Raw genomic sequence first — 21,609 nt, 5'->3', positions numbered from 1 at the left:
TAGACAAATTGAATTCCTCTTCTTAGTTTTCCAACTCTAAATGTAGAAGTAATTTTATACATAATTCTAAATTGAATTAATATCCTATGTGAAATTATAAATAATATGCAGTTGTTTATATATTAAAGGTTTCAAGACATAGAATGACATATCATGCTAAAGTAGTCAAGGATCAATACCCATATGAAATGATTTGAACATTTACAAATTCTTTGGCATTTGTTTTCTTTATTATCATTTTCCTCGATGTATTGTAAAATATCCAGATTATATATGGAAGTTTAAGCTCAAAAGATCATCTAGTTTGTTGAATTTCATATGTAATTTCAGAAAGATTAGATGATTTATTAATGTGCCTGTGATGAGAAAGTAATAATCTATACTGAAGATTATAAGATAATGCCCTTATCTTTTATTTTTTATTGTTAATTTTCTTATCATTGAACCCACAATGAATTATTTCACTAACTTATGATATCATAGATGTACGATTGGCAACTTATTACTTCATAAGAAAGTAATCAATTGAGATTATATAAATTAACTAAAACTATCTGTGTAAATTTTCCACAGAACTAAATACAGAACATGGTATCATTCTGGAATTCTAGGCTTTATTAGGCATGGCAATGGGACAAATAACACCAACTTGGTTTGGTAAGTCAACGCTTTTGTAGAGAATTCTACTGTAAAAGTTCTAAACTAAAATCTAGAAAATTCTAAACTTTGAATATATTTTTATCCAGAAATAAAGTTATAGTGAAAAAGAAGGAAGAGGAAGATGTTGAGAAAGAGGAAGAGGAAGTAGGAAGAAGAAAGGAAGTGAAGAAAATTTTCCTAAGATTGAATAAAATTTGAAATAAAGAGAAAAGGATGTTTCAAAGGATGTGTGCAAAGAAACTGATTTAAGTTAAACTTAGTTATGTGTGCAACTAAGGGAGAGGGATAAAGAGTGTACCTCAGAGGCCTAATTCCCCTCAGAGAAGATAGAGCAGAGTTATGTGAGGCAAAGAAGGACCCACAGGTGGCACCGTTGGATTAAGACAGTTAAGTTGTTTGGCACATTTAGGTATTAGTTTGGAACTGGGAAGAAAGAGCGAAGAATGGAGATATTGTGTAGGTCCAGTTTTTGTCCTAAGGAAAGACTAAACACAGAGTGATTATTCTAGTAGAGAGAAAATAAGCAATTTATTCAACAAAACAGTTTTGAGTACCAATTAAGTGCCAAGCACAGTTATAGACCCTGAATCATGAGCAAATAGACACAGCCTCATGGAGTTTGCAGTCTAATGAAGCCAATACTTATCAACATACCATCAAATAAACATTAAGAATAAACACTGATAAGTTGTTTAGAGGGAATAAACCAGAAGTAGCTAGATTATAGCACACATGCTATACTTGTCCTGGGGTGGCAAGACTATTATGTGAAAATGATGTTTTCCTGAGATCAGAAGTGTAGATGTTAATTTGGCAAAATAGAGTAGAAGAAAAAATATGTAGGAAAGTTCTAAGATAGAAAATAATTTAAGCTATTTGAGACATAGGGTAGTGTGGCCTGCAACTTGTTGGGAAGAATGAACAGACACAGACTGGCAAAGTAGATACAGAAGGTCAAGTAGGGGATTTGGGCAGTTAGGATTAGGCTTTATCCTATGAGTGACAGAAAATCATTCAGGATTCCAGGCTTATGTGTTATTTCATCATATTGTCAAAACATCCACCTGACTGTGCTTTGGAAACAGAATTCATTGTGTATGTTGGGTGGTGATGTGGGAGTGGTGATAGTAGGGAACACAGTGAATTCAGGAATCTTAATTTGGGAGCTATTATTTTAACACAGATAAAAGATAATGGTATCTTTGGGGTAGTATTGGCCAAGGTGGAGAAAAATAGGAAGATTCAAGGTATTTTAGAAAGTTAAATTGGTAAGAATGGTAATAGATTGAGTATGGAAAGTGAGGGAAAGTAGATGTCAAAAGATGGGGGGAAACTTCAATTCATAACCAGTAATAATTTTCGTATATTACCCTGAATTCTGACTTGAAATTTAAATGCGATTATAAAATTATATGTGGTGATTAATTGCGATGACTCCCAAGATACAAAATCTCATTCCACTGGTACCTCTCCAAAATGCATTGTGTTCATTTCTAAAGTGGTAGATTTAGTTTTCATTGCTCCAAGTCTTTCCCTTCTGGAGTTAAGAATGTCAAGTGTCTCTACTCCCTGTTTTCTCCTCCCACCTTCCTTTGCCCACATGTCTCTGAGATCCATCATAGATCACTGATTTGTATTCTTCACACCATTCTCTTCCCTAGTTGGTGATGGTAAGACTGTAAATTTAACAATTGTATCAGCCTCGGAGGGGATGTGGATCTCTGTTACTTATTGGCAGGTTTTATTATCAAGAGAATTCAGTATAAACAAATTAATTTAATAATAGAAGTATAAATAGGATTTATATTATTGAATTTTATCCTTCTCATCTACTATGAACATCAAGTGTGTCTACATAATTAAACTATTTTTAAATTTGAGGGATTAAAAACATAAAGTAATGAGTAGGCATGAATTAATATGTGGCCATCTGAGCCAGAAAGCAAATTTAGATTGTGTTTTCTTTTGAGTCCACATCACAAATTTAAATTTTTTCCTAATAATAATGGACAACGATTATAAGCCTCTACTAAGGGGAAGAGATGTATAAATCTGGTTAATCACTCTAAAGCTCTGTGAGGCAGGTTACCATTATTTCAATTTTTCAGAAAAAGAAACAGATATGTATATTTAAAAAAATTAGATAACTTGTCCAAAAACAGGTCTGGCTAATTTCAAAGCTCTATGTTAAATCATCTTCTTAAGAAGAAATTTCATGTTGTATTTCTTTATGGAGAGTTGTTCCAGTCTAAGACTTGGAAAGAAAACATTTCCAACATTTTTTTTTTAATTTTAAAACAAGAGTTAAAGTATTCTAGGTCTAAAAGACAGTTTTAGAAATAAATTGTAAGAAACACACATTGAAAAATTTTTCTAGTGGTCTAATTTTTGAATGCAGGTATGTCCTCTGAAAGCCCATGGGAGGCCCTGGGCAATAAAAGGATGCACTGACTTTTAATTCTGGGCAAGTCACTTAACTGTTTTAATAATTCATTGTTTTATTTTAACATGTAAATAATAACATTTGCTTCTGGAACCTCCAGAGATGACCATAGAACATAAGTGAGATAAGTGATTAAAATTATCAAAAATTTATGAGGGAATGGCTGGAGCTAACTCATCCTGTTATCTTTTACTCATCACACTGAGACACGTAGTTGTGACCCTGAAAGTCCTCAAAAAATGTTGGAAAAGGGATTCTTTCACAACATTTAGAATCCCCTTGCTGTGTCCCTGAAGGTGGAGTAAGGTGAGAATACAAGGAGAATATTCCCTAGCGCTTTTCAATATTGCCCTGGACTGGAAAGAGGATTCTCACGAGTTTCTCTGCATAAATTTTAAAATATCACAGAGCTTACTTAAAAAGAGATAAGTTAATTAGATCAGAAAAATATGAAACTGATAATTTGCTTCTCAAAGTTATTGCTGTCCCAATATATAAAATTGTTTGAAAAAAATAAAAGCACAGTAAATAAGGGGAAAGGCAGCTGCATTTTTGGAGATTGTCACAAGAGGGCATTTATGGATTAACTCAGTACATTTTTTCCCCTGTATTTGAAAACACTAAAAGACATTTCCAACTATTGCAAGCAAACTAAGAATAACTAATCAATAAAATCTAAAGAGAGAAAAAAAGTCTCTAGAATATTATTTTACATATATTCTGCTTTAGGAAATTGCCTGTGCTTTTCAGGAGGAGTCTCTGACAGATGAAAAATGGTACATATTTGTAAAGTTTAGATGTCAGTAACTCATTTCTCCAGAATACTGATCCTAAAAAAAGAAAAAAAATAGTATCAGCTAAGAAAAAGTCCACCCATAATTTGTTTTTCCCATTTGTTTATATACTATTGCAAACAAATATGTAAAATAAATCTTATTACCACAACTGATAAAAGGTAATTGAAATTTTAAAACATAGTTTTGTCTTTTGTGTTGAAAAACAAGCTAATTAATATTCCTAAGTATTTTGAAAACAGGTGCCATTTAGGTAATATGAGCACAAATACCTTAATAAAATAATGAAAGCTTAGTTATATTAGGAAGTAGGTAGAGTAGATTGTTAGAGAGTAGTTTGGGCACAGTTAAGGGGAAAAAATAAACCAAAACAAATGTTAAAACACTTTGTTCATGATATTTTTAGCACTATTATGGCAAATCTTCTGATACTTTCATCTTTGTAACACAGGCTTACTATGGTGCTAGAAATACAGTAGTATTCAATGAATATAGTTAAGTGAATAGATGAAAGCATCTTTTTAACTGAGGATAAACTTGGAGACAGAACAAGGGAGAATTTTCAGTGATTATTAATTAAATTAATGACTTTCTTGTTGCATGTACTGATGTCAAACTTTCAAATGTAAAGGGAAAGCTTTATTCAATCACCTGGGGTTTCCAAATAACTCTAGACTTGGTGTCATGTAAACAAAACATCAGGAGAGCTAATGAAATAATATCTCCACATACCTTCAATTGGCAAAAACCAAGAAGTTGCAGATATGGGATCAACAATGTGTATAATGCAGTCTGGAATCCTTGAGCTATAAATCTCTTTGTGATCATTCATTCTATCCCATTAACACCCAACTTACTTCATGAAGGATTCTTATCATTTTTCACTCAATTAATATAATATTTTGCAACATTGTCTTTTTATTCATCAAAAACTTTCAATAGACTATCAGAATTTTAAATAAGCATTAGATAGTTGTCATCATTGTATGACTTTTATATAATTTTAATAAAAAGTGCAAATATGTGACATTTTAGATACCTTTAATCTTATTAGAGCAAAAAGCACAATTTCCTTTATGCATTTTAACATAATTAAAACACATTTTGGAATTGTTTTCCTACTTATGACAAAGCACAAACTTTCAAAAACCCCTTCTATTATACTCTACTCATGGGAAACAGTGGGCATGGAGGAACTGGCAAAGTTATTTGAATTAAAAAGCCCTGGATACAAAGCTCAACTCCAAATATATACTAAGAAAAATTGTTTTTCATAAATCTGTTTTTTTATCTACAAAATTGCCCACTTTAGTAAATTATTCTGGTTAGTAAGTTTCAACATGTGTAAATAGCCTGATAAAGAGAGGGTAGTCCAAAATGCCAATCTTTATAATTAAAGAAGCATGGAATTTGGACCCCCATTGTGAAATGTGAGATTATGAAGATATAGAAATGATCACAAAATATGGGTGTGCTCCTATGTATTTCTTATATGCCCTTGCAGTTAGTTTAGACTATGAGAATAATTCAGAACAATTGGATTGCTGAGGGTGATATATGTTACTTACAGGTTCAGACAATTCAAAGCTATGAGCCCTCTTCATCAGTATCTTCTCTTACCATGTTGCTTACTGAAACTTATACTAAGATGGTGGTATCTCAATATGACACGACTTTCAACAGCTGGGTCACTGAGTGACAAAAAGGACTAGAATCTTTGCGGACACGTATTTAACCTATGCAAAATATAAATGTTTGTTGTGTTTGAACTCTAATATTTAGGTGTTAAAGTATCATTGCAGCATAACATTGCCTAACCTAATAATCTAATCTAACCCAGATACCCCATTTTAATAAGGAAAGTAAGTGCAGTGAAGTCACTTTGTATAAAAGCCAAGACTAGAACATAAAAATTAAATGAATATGCAAGTATCACAGACTTTCTTAGCATTACCTTTTATGATTCACAGAGTACTTTCTTAAATTTGTCCATATGAATAAAATTTCTTGAGGGAAACTGACATGTCAAGTCTTTTAAGCTATTTTTTATTAGTTCAATAATATTCTATATAAAGTCTTCTTGAATAGGCCAGAAAAAATTTGGAACAAAATTCTTCCTAGCTACCCATTTTTGTCTTTATCTCTATCCTAATTGTGTGTGTGTGTGTGTGTGTGTGTGTGTGTGTGTGTTTTAAACTATCCCCAGATACAAAATCCTATTTATTAAAGAATGCATTTGAAACCAAAAGTTTTTTCCCAAGATAATCTTCTCTGAGTCATCATTGGTTCATTTTTTTAAAAATTTACTTCAAAGTACTTTCAATTGAGTTAATCAGGTATTATATTCCACAAATAATTTTTATACCATTTACTCCTAATGGAATTTTTACTCTGCTAAGATAGGTATGGACTAAGATTTCTGGTTTTAATTTGTTTTCCCAATGTTTTGCTACCTCTTGAAAGAGTAGGCTCATTATTTTAATCATCATACAATGATAAGAAGCAAGATTATTTAAATTCATATTTAATAAAATCTTTTACTTAACCTCTATCTTCTGTATTCCTTTGCCTAATAATTAAAAGATTAGCAGTGTCCTGAATATTTTATGGAAGTGAGGTGACTGCTAGTTATGAAAGTATAGAAAAGAAAGATGACTATAGGACACATACATATAAGGACAAGGAAGATGAAGAGAAGTCAGGGTAAAAGAAGGCTTAGGAGGGTTGCATATGAAAGAGTAGGCAAGAAAGTTGTCAGGGATGGTAGGGAAAAAGGGTTTCAAGAAAGTTGGTAAATATAACATGACTGAGAGGTAAAGATTTACAACTGAGGAAAAGCATCTATTTTGATATTAAAGATACCTTTGGGGCTGGGGAGATAGCTCAGTTGGTAGAGTGCTTGCCTTGCGTGCACGAGGCCCTGGGTTTGATCCCCAGTACCACAAAAAAAAAAAAAAAAAAAAAAAAAAAAAAGATAGGTTTGATTTTTTTTTTTTCAAACATAGTGATCCTTAAACTCTTTTTTCTCTTTGTAACACAAGATATGTAAGGACTCCCATTATTGACTATATATTGCTACAACAGGAAATTCTCAAAATCAGTGTCCTGTATAAGAATCTTACTGTAGAACATTTGTGGTTTGAAAGGTTTCATGTTATTCTGATCCACTACCCTAGATGGCAAAGCAACTCTTTCCTTCTCCCCAGTAAGAATCATAAGAATCATTACTCTTAAACAGTTCTATCTCCTACCTGACCCTCTCCAGTTCTTCCTCACCCTTTCTCTCTATGTGTGCATCTATTATATAATGTGTGTGTGTGTGTGTGTGTGTGTGTGTGTGTGTGTGTGTGTATAATGTTTATGGGTGTATATATATGGATATATAGTAAAAAACTGATGTCATCTTTATCAGGACATGGTATTCCTAATGGCTTCATGGGACCTAATTGGAAAGTGTCAGAGAGAGTTATAGAATGGCCACTTCAGAGTACAGGAACATAAACTCAGAAGCAGGACAAAGCAGTCATTCCATGGTCACGTTGTGAACTGTATTATACAGTTCGTCTTTGTCACATCAACCATTGACATTGATATTAAACCTCAACATCTTAAGAAAAACTGCTTCTGTTTCTTCTTGTAGCACTGGTTGAATTACATAGGTATTTATCATAGCTTTCAACAATATCGTAGTACCAAGTTATATTTAAGCAAATAAAAACATTTAGAGTTCTCAAGGGACATCTAATTAAAATTGGCATTTAAAGATAGCTCCTTCTCAAAGCCTTTGGATTAATCATGAGATCTGATTATCATGAACCAGAATTCAAAGACTGGGTATTATTCATGTTTTCTAAAACTAGGTTTATATAGATAGGCATAAGTATCACTGAGATCAAAAGAGAGAAGCAGTTTAGACATAAAAGGCTATCTTATGCTGCATTATTTTATTAGTAAGCACAGCTAAATATTTCTCAAATGTAAAATCATTTAGAATATTAAATTTATATTATTAAGTTATAATATTTTGATTCTCAGTTTTTGTTTAATTTTGTTTACATTATCATAGTTGATAACACTTATGAGATATTTAAATTAGATTTCTATTTATGTATGTTTAAATAACATGAAAATACTAATAATACTATAATTCTGTTTCAAGGAGTATGTATCTCAAATGTAAGAAAAAACTATTTAGAGATTACTTTGTAATGAGGATAAAAGCCATATTTTTTTCATCTAAGGAAAGTCTTTAGTGAGAAAATACTGGTTGTTGTGATATAAAACATTCAACAAAGAAAGGTGATGAATAAAGGAAAAAAAATAGTACTACTGATAAAGAAATCATCTGTCAGGCAGGTGGGTCAAGACAGAGAAGACCCAGGCCTGAATGGAAGCCAAAACTGTTAGAAAGCCATGGAGAGGGAAGGCCACAGAGAGCAGATTAGGGTGGAACAAGATCTCTCCTGATTCTGCCATGTGGGAACACATTAAAAACACATGCTAACTTGCCATGTGGCTTCAGTCCATGAAGCAGCACCATGCAAAATCTGAGACATCATTCCTACTGTCCTTTCCCCCTTTTTCCTGAAAGTCTCTTATGGTAGAGACTTCCAAACTTGTTATTTGAGAAGAATCATCAAAACAATTGTCAAAATAAAAATTCTCCCATCTATGCCTAGCAGTCTGAATTAGAATTTTCATAAGACTAGTCTGGGCAGCTAATAGATTTCAAGATATTATGATCATCTGATACTTTTCTTTTAGTAGTGTCTTTAGTAGTATTTGATACATTGTTCTCAAACTATGGTCCCAGAACAGCAGTATCAGCAACACTTACAAATGTAAATTCTCTGCTCCACCCCACACCACTAAACCAGAAAACCATCCAGGTGATTTTTTAAATTTGTTCTATTTAGTTACACATGACAGTAGAATGCATATCAAGATAGCATACATAAACAGAGTATAACTTCTCATTTTCTGGTTGTACATGCTGTAGAATTACACCAGTCATGTATCATATATGCACATAGGGAAATAATGTCTGATTCATTCTACTATCCTTCCTACTTTTTACTAGACATCCAGATGATTTTGAAGCCTGCTAAACTTAGAAACCACTGGATTAATGAAGGAATCAAGTGAAACAGTATTTCTGAAGATGAAATTCTGGCATGAATATATTTTAAAAGTTCTCACAGTGTCTTTAATATGTAGCAGTGTTAGGAAACACTGCAATAAATCACAAAATAGAAAAGACCCTTGGTTGATAAGATTGAGAAATAAATTAATTTACATCACAGAGGAAAACTTGGGTCTGCCTTCAACATTTCTTTCTATATATAATTAGGCTAATTAAAGCACTTATTTCTTATTCTAGGATCCTGCTTCACATGGACCATGACCATATCCTTTTTTCTTTTCAGCAAACATCCATTCCCATATCAATGGTTGTTTATTGATTGAATTAATCATTTAATACAATTGTTCTCAACAATATTGTTCCCATAACAATATTGTACATGCAGAATAAAAATATGTACATGCAGAATCTGTGTTTAATATTATACATGTCCTTGCTCTAATTTCATCCTTTTCATTTCAGAAAAATAAGATATAAGAAAGATATTGTGAATAGAGGTTATCTCAAGTTTTATCTAATTTATTTAAACAAGTGAATACTTGAAAAATTAAGTCATTTGTTAGTAACCAATACTTGAGGCACATGTCATGTGTTAGCTTTTCATTGCTGTGACAAAATACTTGAGAAAAACATCCTAGAGAAGGCAAGATTTATTTTGGCTCACAGTTTCAGAAGTTTCAGTCCATGGTCAACGGACTCCATTGTTTCTGGGTCTGTGGAGAGGCACAATATCATGGCAAAGGGTGTAGTGGAGCAAATCTACTCATCTCATGGTGACTGGGAAGAAAAGAGAGAATGGAAAAACAAAAAACAGAAAGAGAGGCAGGATACAGGGATGGGGACAAGATAGAACCAAGGGGACACTCCCAAGGACCAATTCCCTTCAAGTAGGTTCCACCTGGTACAGTTTCTACTGTCTCCTGTCAATTATGAATCCATCAATGATTAATCCAGGTCAGAGTTCTCATGGTCCAATCACTTTCCCAAAGCCCCACCTCTGAACATTGCTGCATTGGAACCATGCCTTCAACACATGAATCTTTGAGGACTTTTATATCCAAATCATAACAGTGGAAAATAAAATGTTATTTGTTCTTAAACCTCAAAGGTGGTGATGATAATTTTAATTTCTCCCAGCTTTTTCCAAATGACCAGTTTCAAATTTATTAAATTTTTGTCTACAAGTCAGAGTATTTAGTTCTAAAGGATGGTACATTGCCAATTCACTGCCTGATCCTCTGTGTTACCTTAGATTTCTGTGGTATTCCTATTTTATTTTAATTTTCTAATACAAGTCCCACTATTATATTATGAGTCCCCTGTAGGAAGTTACTGTATCTTATTTTATTTCTTATTATATAAAATATCGAACATAATAAATATTTAGTAAGCCTTTTTAAATTAGTTCATTGAAGGACATTTCACCCATTTCATTCCAATTGTCCATTTAAGTTGTTCTCTGCTGGTGTACAGCTCTTTGAGAACAGGCAGGACTTTTGCTTGTTTTGTTAACTGCTTTTCCTTAGAACTTAGAACAATGCCAAAAAAAAAAAAAAAAAAAAACAAAAAAACAAAAAAAAACAAAGAAAGAAAGAAAGGAAAGAAAAAGAAAAGACATTGTTATAATATAGAAACAATAAATATTTTGCCCAATCTGTCTCAGTTATTCTCCTGTCCTTAATTAAATTCTAGCAGCTATTTTTCTCAAACATAATAGTGTCACAGTCCCATCCACAATTTGAGAGTGTCTCTGAATAAAGGAAATGTCAACTGCCATGTTAACACTTTCTGATAAAGAAATCAACTCTTAATGATATCATGAACAATGAGGAGGTGTGACATGGGCCATTGGTTTTATGCTGAAGGCTCCCTGTTGTTAAATTTATGAACACCACATTCTGAGAAAAGGTAATACATTTGAAATAATCTGATCTTCAATACTTTGAAAAAATGGCAGCACCAGGCATATGCTTTCCAGCCTTCCTTCATTTATCCATACTTCGGATGGTTATTAGGTTATTACATGAACTTTGGACATAGAAATGAACACGATGGTGTTCCTGTCCTGGAGAAGCTGTTAGTGTATTAAAAAGACAGGAGAGGCAACATGTAATCATGATAAATGCTGCAGTAGAATTAGTACTGTGTGCACATGAGTTGCACAAGCACACAGGAAAGAAACATTTTCCTCTGGCAGGTTGGAGAAGGCTTCTCAGAGAAGTCCTGTAGACTGAACATAGGCATTGACCAAGCTGATGGAGATAAAGGCTAAAATAAAATGATTAATTTTATCCCTAAACACACAAATACACACATGCAAACACAGAATTTACAATATTAGAAGCATAAAAGTGGATATAATTATCATAAATATGATATTACTGGTATTATATAAAGGCATTTTAAAACATAATAAATTTGAACAGAATAACAACTGTGGAAGAAATTTAAAATGTTATCAAAGATATACAACTACAAAAGGTTGTTGATGAAAATAATTTTATATGTGCATTATATCTAATTTCTACAACAGCGTGTGCTAGATTATTTCAATTATTTCTGAGCATAGAAAAAATAGAGCTTCCCAATTCATTTCATGAAGATGTAAAATGTCACAAATAGTAAATTATCATTTATTTTTCACACAAAACTTTATAAACTGTTATTTATATATAACTAACAAGGTAGATTATAAAATTATATTCTATACTGTGTGAAAAGATTAATACATATTGAAAAAGTATAGTTTATTCTGTGTATCCTAGGACTGCTAAATTCCAGAAATAGAGGGACATAGTACAGGCAATATTCATACCATTTCTAGGGATCTGGAACTTGACTGCTGTCTGTGAATCCTGATGATGCCCCTCAAACATGTGACCTCTTGTGGCTTAGCTTCCTCAATTCAAAGTCAACCACAATGGTATGGCATGCCTCAGTGAGTTCATAAATAAGAAATGTTTAATTATTGCTGGCACATAGTGAGAAAAATTCAAGCATTGGCTATTATTATTATTATATGTAAACTTAGGGCAAAACCCACATGAAATGCATCTGATAAAATTTAGCTATTCCTTACAAATCAGGATGCATTTTGCCTTATGGAAATACTTATACAGTGAATCCTAAGAAATTTTGCCTAATAAATTTTGACAAAATAGAAGTAATAAATGTATCTATTTCAAATGTTTAAAATATTTGTTAAAAACATCAAGTTTGAAATCATATTAAATTCTGGAATATTAAATACTTTCCTTTTCAATTTGTACCAAGACAAGATTCACTACTATCACTTGTATTTAATTATCTCTGGAAATTCCAGCTAATTCAACAAGATTTAAAATTTTTTAGAAAGTAGGATAATTATCAAGAAATAATAGAATATACTTGTTTTCAGTTCATATGAGAGAAATCTACTTAAAATATGTGACAGATTTCAAAAACAATTTCTACGAAGTTGAAGGAAACATTGTATCAGTGAAAACTCATTAGAAAATAAAGCAAGAACAAAGATCCCAAACACACTACATCAAAACTATGAAATACACAGGAATAAATTTTGTTAGAATGACACAATATATAAAGAGGTGTATGTATACACACACACAAACACACACACACATGCACACACACACACATGTATCTATATACATAATACATGCATCCATCCATATATATATATGTATTACTCCAAAACTTTGCTGAAGTGTATGCCAACTGGTCTTAATGAATAGTTAAGTAGGATTTCAAATCTGTAAGAAAAGTACTGCTTCTCTGCCTAATGGTCTGGGAAAAATTAGCACCCATTTGAAACAAAATGAAGAACTTATATTCCCTAATTCACTGCATATTTAAATTAAAATTCTGACTGCAGTGAATATATAAGCATTTTTGTATATGGTATTTGAAATAAATGTAAACATTTTCTTTAAAATGACAGAGGGTTAGTTTCATTCCCCAGTTCCTTCCTTTTCTCTCCCCTCCTCTCTTCCATCATATTCTATCCATTCTACCAATATGCATAATCATAATGTTTCAATGAAATTTTTTAAAAATTAAGTGAAAAAAAACTACAGAGGATTCAGGGGAGATTTTTAATTTGTTTTCAAGGTGAAGTTTATTTTATAAGTTTATAGGATAGATCCATGAAATAGAGTTTGGAATTCTGGCAAGAAAGAGAACGATTAAAGGAATCAAGTCACCAAGGAGACATGAAGTGAAGTGACACATGCTCAGTGGAGGTGATAGCACCAGAATTGTGATAGTTCCTCATCTGCAGCACAAAGTTGGGATACTTCCTGTATAGTTATGTTTTAGGTTGTGAGCTTAAAACAATGCTCAAGATATATTTTTTATGCATGCAAACTAGATATTATAGATAAAAAATCATTGCTTGTCTATGTGAGGAGTGAGGAAGGCCAAAAAAGTTGAAACATCTATACACAAACAGCCAAGTTTCAAGGGTCTAGGTCTATGAGTGCTTTCTTGCATGTGTGTCTGTGGTCCAAGGTGGGAAATAACCAGAAGGACTTCCAATGTCTTCTGCTCCTGTCCATAAACTTATCTGACCATTTTTCAAGCATTTCCTCATTCCTCCATTGTCCAGATGCTCCTTTGGCTTACAATGTGTGATGCACTGGTAAATCTCCATTGTAAGGTGAAAATATCAAAAGTCAAAATTGTATTTGGTACACCTAACCTACCAAACATCATAGCTTAGTCTAACCTGCCCAAAACATGATCAGAACACTTAGATGAGCCTTCAGTTAGGCAAAATCATACAACACAAGCAAATTTTATAATGAAGTGTTGACCATTGCATGTAACTTATTGAACACTGTTCTTAAAGTGAGAACAGAATGGTTGTGTGCACTCACCATTAAATACATTGCAGAAAGCACCCTGAACCTGAGGAATGTTTGAATCATTGAATAAAAATAATTTCCGAGTGATGGGGCCACAGCAACCATCAGTCATCAATTTCTCTCTCTTCTAGGAGGCTTGGAAAAAACTTGCAGAAGGCACTGGGGCATTCACACTTTACTCAACGGTCTTTTAATGAAGTTGAATGCAGTGATTGGCCCTTGGTCCACTGTTTGAATGAGGGGGACAATATATCACTGCTGCATCAAATGCATGTCACTCATATGCAGTATATGCTCTGGGCAATTTTTAAGATCAGAAGAATTCTTAATGGATCTGGTTTTGCCTAATTATTCTCTTGTCTGTGGAATAAAATGGTTCAAAAACTAGTCTTCAAACATTGATGGTATGCAGGCATTCTTGTCATGGTAATAATAAAGGCATGCTCAAATTATTGAATGCTCTAGGGTTCTCCAAGAGACAGGTTAAAAAAGGCTTTAATTAGAACCCCTGCAACATTTCCACCTAAAAGCAGTATCGCATAGTCTTTGACAATCTTGAATCCTGGTATAGTTTTGGAATATTGATAAATGCAAACTTGTTTCATTGACAGTAAATTTGTTCTGGCAAGTACTTCTCACCCACAATTATCCTATATAGTACTTCCTTGCTTCTTCTGTGTCTCAATATGGGAACTTGCCACCTCAGTAATGACCTTCACCTTATAAAAGTTATGATGGCTTTTGAAGCATTGTAACCACGGATGACTTGCTATAAACATTTTCATATACATGGGATCCTCAATGAGCTCTTTTGGCATATCAGAAAGACCTGTTGCCTTAGTCTGCTTTATCAGCAGGCTAAGAAGTATGTGTTCTGTATGTGATCTTTTATCCATAGGGCAAGGGTTTTTTTTTTTTTTTTTTGTATCATGGATGGGCCCATTTTTTTTCTTCAAGATGGCAATGGATTTGAATGATGCTTACCATTTCACTGAATTACTGATTCACTTCTTACCCTTTAATATGATTGAGATCATTGATTTCAAAAGTCCTCAGGCATGTGTGATGCTCATTACTGGCTTGCCATCTTCATGCTGGGCAGTTATTGAGTTTCAACTCAAGAGTAAGTCTCTTCCTCTTTGTCTTATCACCAGAAGCTGGAAACACAAATGGGTCTGTTTTATAGTCTTGACTATAAAACATAAAGGACAATATCCAACAACAGCAAGAAAATGCTAGTCAGACAGAACACTGCCAAGCATCCAAGAGCATCAGACGTTTACCCTTGTGAGTGGTCATATAGCTGAGTGGAAGCTATGGCTCAGTGCTACCCTACCCAGCATCCTGAAGAAGTATCTAACCACATATTTCCAAATATGTGGTATCTAACCACATATCTCCATATTTGAAATATGGCTTCCATTGAATGCACATCACTTCTGCACCATCATCAATATCATAAGTCAAATCTGGGCTTCCAGCATATATGGACATGTAAAACCAGTCTCTTTGAAAAGAAATGATTACTGTTTCCCAAGTATTTTAGAAGCCTCTTGTGGAGACAGGACTATCGGGTCAAAACTAAGTACCAATGAATTTAGATAAAACTCTTGATGAATTCTCTATTAATTTGAAACCTACTTTCTATTTATAGCATAAATTTTCCTTTTTCCTCCTTTCCTTTATAAGCCAGAGAGGTAGCCAGCTGATTTCTTTTGGGACAAAATAGCTGGAAGAAAAGTAGGCGCTGTTAAGCTAAAACCTTCTATGCCAAGTTGTAAACTACAGCAAATTTTCATGGTTGAGTGGAAAAAAATCCTGAAAGACCAGGCTTATAATGGAAGTGCTGACAAAACCAGCTCTAGCAGCACAAACGGCAGGACCATTACCAGGCCCTTAGGGTGGACTAGTTGATATCATTTGCACTTTAAGCAGTTTAGGTGTTAAATTGCATGCAATTGCACAGTGTGATAAAACACCCTTCAAAGATATGAAATAATCCCTCTTTTTTCCTGCACTATTTTCTTACAGGAAATCTTAACTCATAAATGGTAGTATTGGGTAATTTGTTTCTAGTAAAATGCAGCATAATCCATTTAGTTACAATACTTATTCCGTTCCAGTGGCAAAATGTAACAGGTGTAGGGTGTATTCAATAGACAGTGAGCCTAATTTCACAGATCTGGGTTTAGATTCAGATTTTCATTCTTATTATTCTTTTCTGATTTTTAATGGAAATTTAAAACCATTTGACCAAAAGAAAATAGGAAAGTAGCCAGAAGTGGATTTTTTTATGTGAAAATTTTAATATAACAATTCCTCTGTAATCTCTCCTTTTCTAAGATAGAGAACACAATTAAAATAATCTGCTCAATTCTGGGATATACATGTTTGCTTGCTCCATTTTACTGCTAAAGTTATTTTGTGTAATTCAGTAAGTAACAGCTATAATTGGATGATCAATCTGAAAACTTTAGTAAAAATAATTTTAGGGTTTTGATGACTTCTTGATAGTAGTTGGAGTTTGAGGAGATCTTCTGAATCACTTTATGGACACTGTCAACCTTGAAGTAATCAAATATAGACATTAAAGATTCATCTCCTTATAGAAATATTGATTAGAGTAGTTTAAAAAATATATTTTAGAATATCTTTTGAAGATAAATCATAGTATTATTTGACTGACTCCTGTCAGAAAAAAATAGGTAAAAATCTTGTGTAAAATAGAGAAAAGGGGAATTATAAGAACCAATGAAAATGGTTTACTATGAAGATAGGAATATACTACATTTTCATAAATAGGGTTACTTGATTATCACTTAGGTTAATCTCTTTTGGGGGAGGAGTTGAAAACTATGTTCTTACTATAATGTATACTCGAGTAATTTATAGATCAGTGATTGAGACTACAATGATTTTAAAAACATTGATAGCAAAACTGAAAATCAAAATCTTAAGAGCCATGTTTCAGGCAGATGCTGTTTTTATGAATGGATTCAAAGTGAATAAGATGTGATTGTTTACATATATCACTTTCTAGGTAGCTATGTGAACTGCAGGAACTCAGAAATAACAACTCTCTCAACTCAGTGGGCTGTGTTAAGGAACCACAGGGAATCAAGAACAATTGCTACTGCTGATTGAACCACAAATGCATGGACACTGCAAAAAATGTTGCAACAAAATTTTCAAATATTTTAGAGACATTTTTGTATCCCTGAAACTACTACAATGAACTTAAGTTAAGCATCATGGCTGGAAAAATGCTGTGATCTTTAAATAATATTCTCTGCTTAATTGGTCTATGTAGGGAGATTGCCTCAGAGAAAGTTGCCCTGGCTTGAATGCAAGTGCTTGTACATTTCATGCGTGCATAATTATCTTGGCTGATTGCTGAGCATGAGTGCCTGTAACTATTGTTTTAGATGCGGCTGTGAATATTCTTCAACTCAACAGTCTGAAGCATCACGAAATTTTGACAACCTCCTTCAGGTAACCATGTTCAGTTCATGTATATATCCTTCCAATTTCTTTCTATTAATTTACACTCAGGACAGTTCTACCACTGAGTTACAACTCCAGTCCTTTAAATTTTTTTTTTTTTTTTTTATTTTAACTTGAGACAGGGTTTTGCTAAGTTCCCTGGGCTGGCCTTGAACTTGTCATTCTACAACCTCAGCCTCCTGAGTCACTGGGCTTATAGGAGTGTGCCAACACGCCCAACTAGAAGGGTACTTTTAAAGTGTCATCCCAAGTGAGATTGTTGTAATTTTTGTTTAAATGTTAGACATTTTTTATGATTGTTATTCAATTTTTATAGCATTAGACTTGTAATTGGGGTTAACAGTCTTTGAAATAGAACATTTTTGCAAGATTTATTTAGTGATAATTCTCCTTTCATTTTGCCTGGTACTGAGTGGGCTTTTTCAATTTGAACAATAAATTTTTGTGTCTTTACTTAGGGAAATTCCATTTTAAAAAATTGATTTCTTCTGTTTCATCTTTCTAGAAGAGAATATATGCATATAAACTGTAATATATGTAAGGATATATACATATATATATATATATATGTATTATATATATATATAAACAATCTGGCACTATCATTTTTTCTCCTAATCTTTATCACTTCATTCTGTTGTTAAGAATATATATGTGTATATATGTGTGTGTGTGTGTGTGTGTGTGTGTGTGTGTCTGATTTTCTTTACTAGCTTCACAGCATTTGAAAAATTTGGTATATTTTCCCCTTCATTTTAAGTTTATTTTTGAAATGAAGATAACATTTCTCTTACAGTTGTATATGAATTAAATTAAAATATAAAATTAGTGCTTAGTAAGTTCTACTTATTATTGAATTGTGGCACAAGAATGTGTTCTATAAATGTTTTATCTTTTGGAAATCATTGAGGCTTATTTCCTAGTGGGTAAATTTTTCTCTGAGTCTTTAGAAAACAATTTTGCTTTTCAACTTGGTATAGAGTTCTTTCTGTGTTTATGATTCCTGAGAACATTTATCAATTGTTCTTTCAGTTGTGGTTATGTCAAATTTTAAGCTGTGTCACCCTATGATCAAAGTTTTACCAAATTTTTTTATATTGCTGTGATGTTTTGATTTATATTTTTCAATGCTTCATTTACTGATGCATAAAATCTCCTATCTACATATCTTGGAAATTTTTAATCTTCAAAGATATTGCTCCCTCCTTTTCTCCATTTAAATATTGTAAATGGAATTCTGTTTTATCTCTTACTAGTATTTGTGCTGTAAATCTTATGCTTTTCTTCCAGATCTGCTCTGTACCCTTTTCTATTCCATTCTGTTTCTAGATGCTGATTTATATGGGCCATGGAAAGGACTGTCTTTTTTCTTGGACTAAGGAAAAGCTCTGCAGGACATCCCAGGGAGTGAGTAGACTGAACTGAGCTACCTATTGCACAGGCTCCTTGCTTGTGGAGTTGCCATGTAATTGCAGGTCTGGCTGAAGGTCACAGCTCCTGTCAAATGGTTCTCCCCTTATAGCCTCTGAGTTCCAGTATAGTTTCCTCCTATTAAGAGGCAATAATAATTTCCTGCAATAACTAGTACTGGTTATACTACTCCCTTTCCATTTTTTATAAATTGTTCCTTTATTAAATGGTCTTCAAATTAGCCTTTTAAAATGCCAAATATATAATCCTAGGACGCTCACTGATAAATTATTTTCAAGCACATTTTCTCACTATTTTTTATTGGCCTGATGTATTTTTTAATCTCTTCTTTATTCTGAATCATTCTGTGTAATTTTAAGCACATTTATAGATTTTTATTTTTGTTTAGTCAAGTAGAATATTTGGTCCTTTAAAAGAAGCTTTTAGTCCATTTAGATTTATTACAAACTCTGATATTTATTTTTGCCAGTATTTTATTTTTTGCATCTTTTTTTAATTTTCATTTATTTAATTTTGACTTATATGAAATGGTCGTATAAGTCAGATTTTCTTCACTGTGACAAAAAATGTATACCTGAGAAAAACAATTTAAAGGAGGGAAAAGTTATTTTGGATCATGGTTTCAGAGGTTTCAGTCCATACTGGCTGGCTCCATTGTTTCTTAACTGGGGTAAAATAGTCCATCATGGCAGAAGGGAATGGTGGAGAAAAGTCATGCACATGGTGGCCAAGAAACAGAGAGAGAGAGAGAGAGAGAGAGAGAGAGAGAGAGAGAGAGAGAGGGGGGGAGAGAAGAAGAGGTCAGAAAGAAAAGAGAGTCCCCAAGGTCACACCCCAAGGACCACTCCCTTCATTAGATCTCACCTCCTAGTTTCTATCACCTACATCAACAGATTAATCCATTGATGAGGTCAGAGTCCATGATCCAATCACTTCCCAGAAGCTCCACTGTGAACATTCCTATACTGGGGACCAAGGCTTCAAGACATGAGCCTTTGAGGGACCCTTCACATCTAAACCATAGTAATAGTCATTCTGACTTTGTTTTCTTAAAAAAAAGAATCATTGAAGATGGTCACACACTCACAAAATGTATAAAGTATGATTCTATTTGTATAATTTTCAAACAATAGGCAAAACTAAACTATTCTTTAGGGACATCTACTTCAATAACAAAACTATGAAAAACAAAAACGAAGAGATGGTGGATAAGAGACTGCCAGTTAAGGCGTCAGACAGTTTTGTGGAGAAACACCCTGGAGAATCATCTAAGCATCTACAGGGAAGGTGCTTACATAAATATCCATTCTATTCTATAATCATCTGTTAACTCTGCATTTATAGTTCAAAAATATCTTAAGTGGTTTGGTAGTTTTACATGCTTTCTCTAAAATATTTGACATTATGTTTTACTATTATCATGAAAAATATTGATTATCTTTAAACAAGATATGACTTTAGCATACTTTTGTTCCATGATGCCAAGACCCAATGTTTTAACAGTGTGAGGTTTCTTCCAAGTTATGAGTTTGTTACATAGTATTTTTCAAAACACAAATTAAATATAATACAATTGCTTAATTAGAGACCATGATTGGTATAAATGAATATTTTTTCATTATAAAGCAGAGAACATGCTTGGTGCTCTAACTCTTGCATGGGGCAATGCTTTGGTTTGGCTGTGACATGTTCCCCAAAAACTCAGGATAGATAATGCAGGAATGTCCTTAGATGAATTATTATGAGAATGATAATCTAATCAGTGAATTAATCCATTTGAGGGATTACTAATTTGAATCAACTACTGGGTGGTAATTGTAGGCAGCTGGGGTGTGGCTGGTGGAAGTAGGTCTCTAGAACCTTAGACTTATATGAAATGGTCGTATAAGTCAGATTTTCTTCACTGTGTCTCTAGGTCTCTAGAATCCCCTTGGGGATTGTTTATCTTCTCCTTGGCTACTTGTGTTCTCATTCTGCCTGCCTGCTGCCATGAGCTGAGGAGCTTTCCTATGCTGGTCCCTTCTGCCATGATGTTCTCCTTTACCTCAGGCCTACGGCAATGGAGTCAGATGGTTATGAACTGAATCTCCATGAACTCTGAAACCATGAGCCCCCCCAAAACTCTTTCTCCTCTGAGTTGTTTCATCAGATATTTGATCACAGTAACAAAAACAAAAAACAAAAAGTCGATTAACACAGGAAACAGGGCCACTTAATTTTGTTAATTAAAAAGAGTCACAGAACCACAATGAGCAGCAAAGCACAAAAGAATATTCAGGAAAATTACAGTCTTGGAGGTACTGAAAACTATGTTTGCTCTTCTTGATAAAAAGATGAATATACTTAATACTGGACTTGGTTATGTTTATTATTATTCGATAAAAATAAATTTGTTGTAGCCAGTTTGAAATTTGTTAGCCCTATTCCTAATTTTTTCTCAGTAAAAATTAATATTGTAAGTTGTGACAAAAAGTACTTTCTTCATAATATAAGGAATGTGTTACAATAGACTAATTAAAGTGATTGCTCTGGTTAAAGAATTATTGTATTTATTGATTCAGCACATACTATCAAATGCTAACTGTGTACCAGGTACTGGCATACATCAATGAACAAATCAGACAAAAATCTTCCCTGGAGCATTATACTCAAGGAGTGGAAAGAACAAAAGTTGTATGCATAATGAATAAAACATTCTTCTTTGGTTTCTCCTTCCATTATGCTATTCTAAATTACTTGTTTGGGGTTATGAGTGATTCTTGCTTTTTT

Source organism: Sciurus carolinensis, chromosome 2, assembly GCF_902686445.1.
Source record: "Sciurus carolinensis chromosome 2, mSciCar1.2, whole genome shotgun sequence".
NCBI lineage: Eukaryota > Metazoa > Chordata > Mammalia > Rodentia > Sciuridae > Sciurus > Sciurus carolinensis.
Note: the sequence above shows the minus strand (reverse complement) of the source record.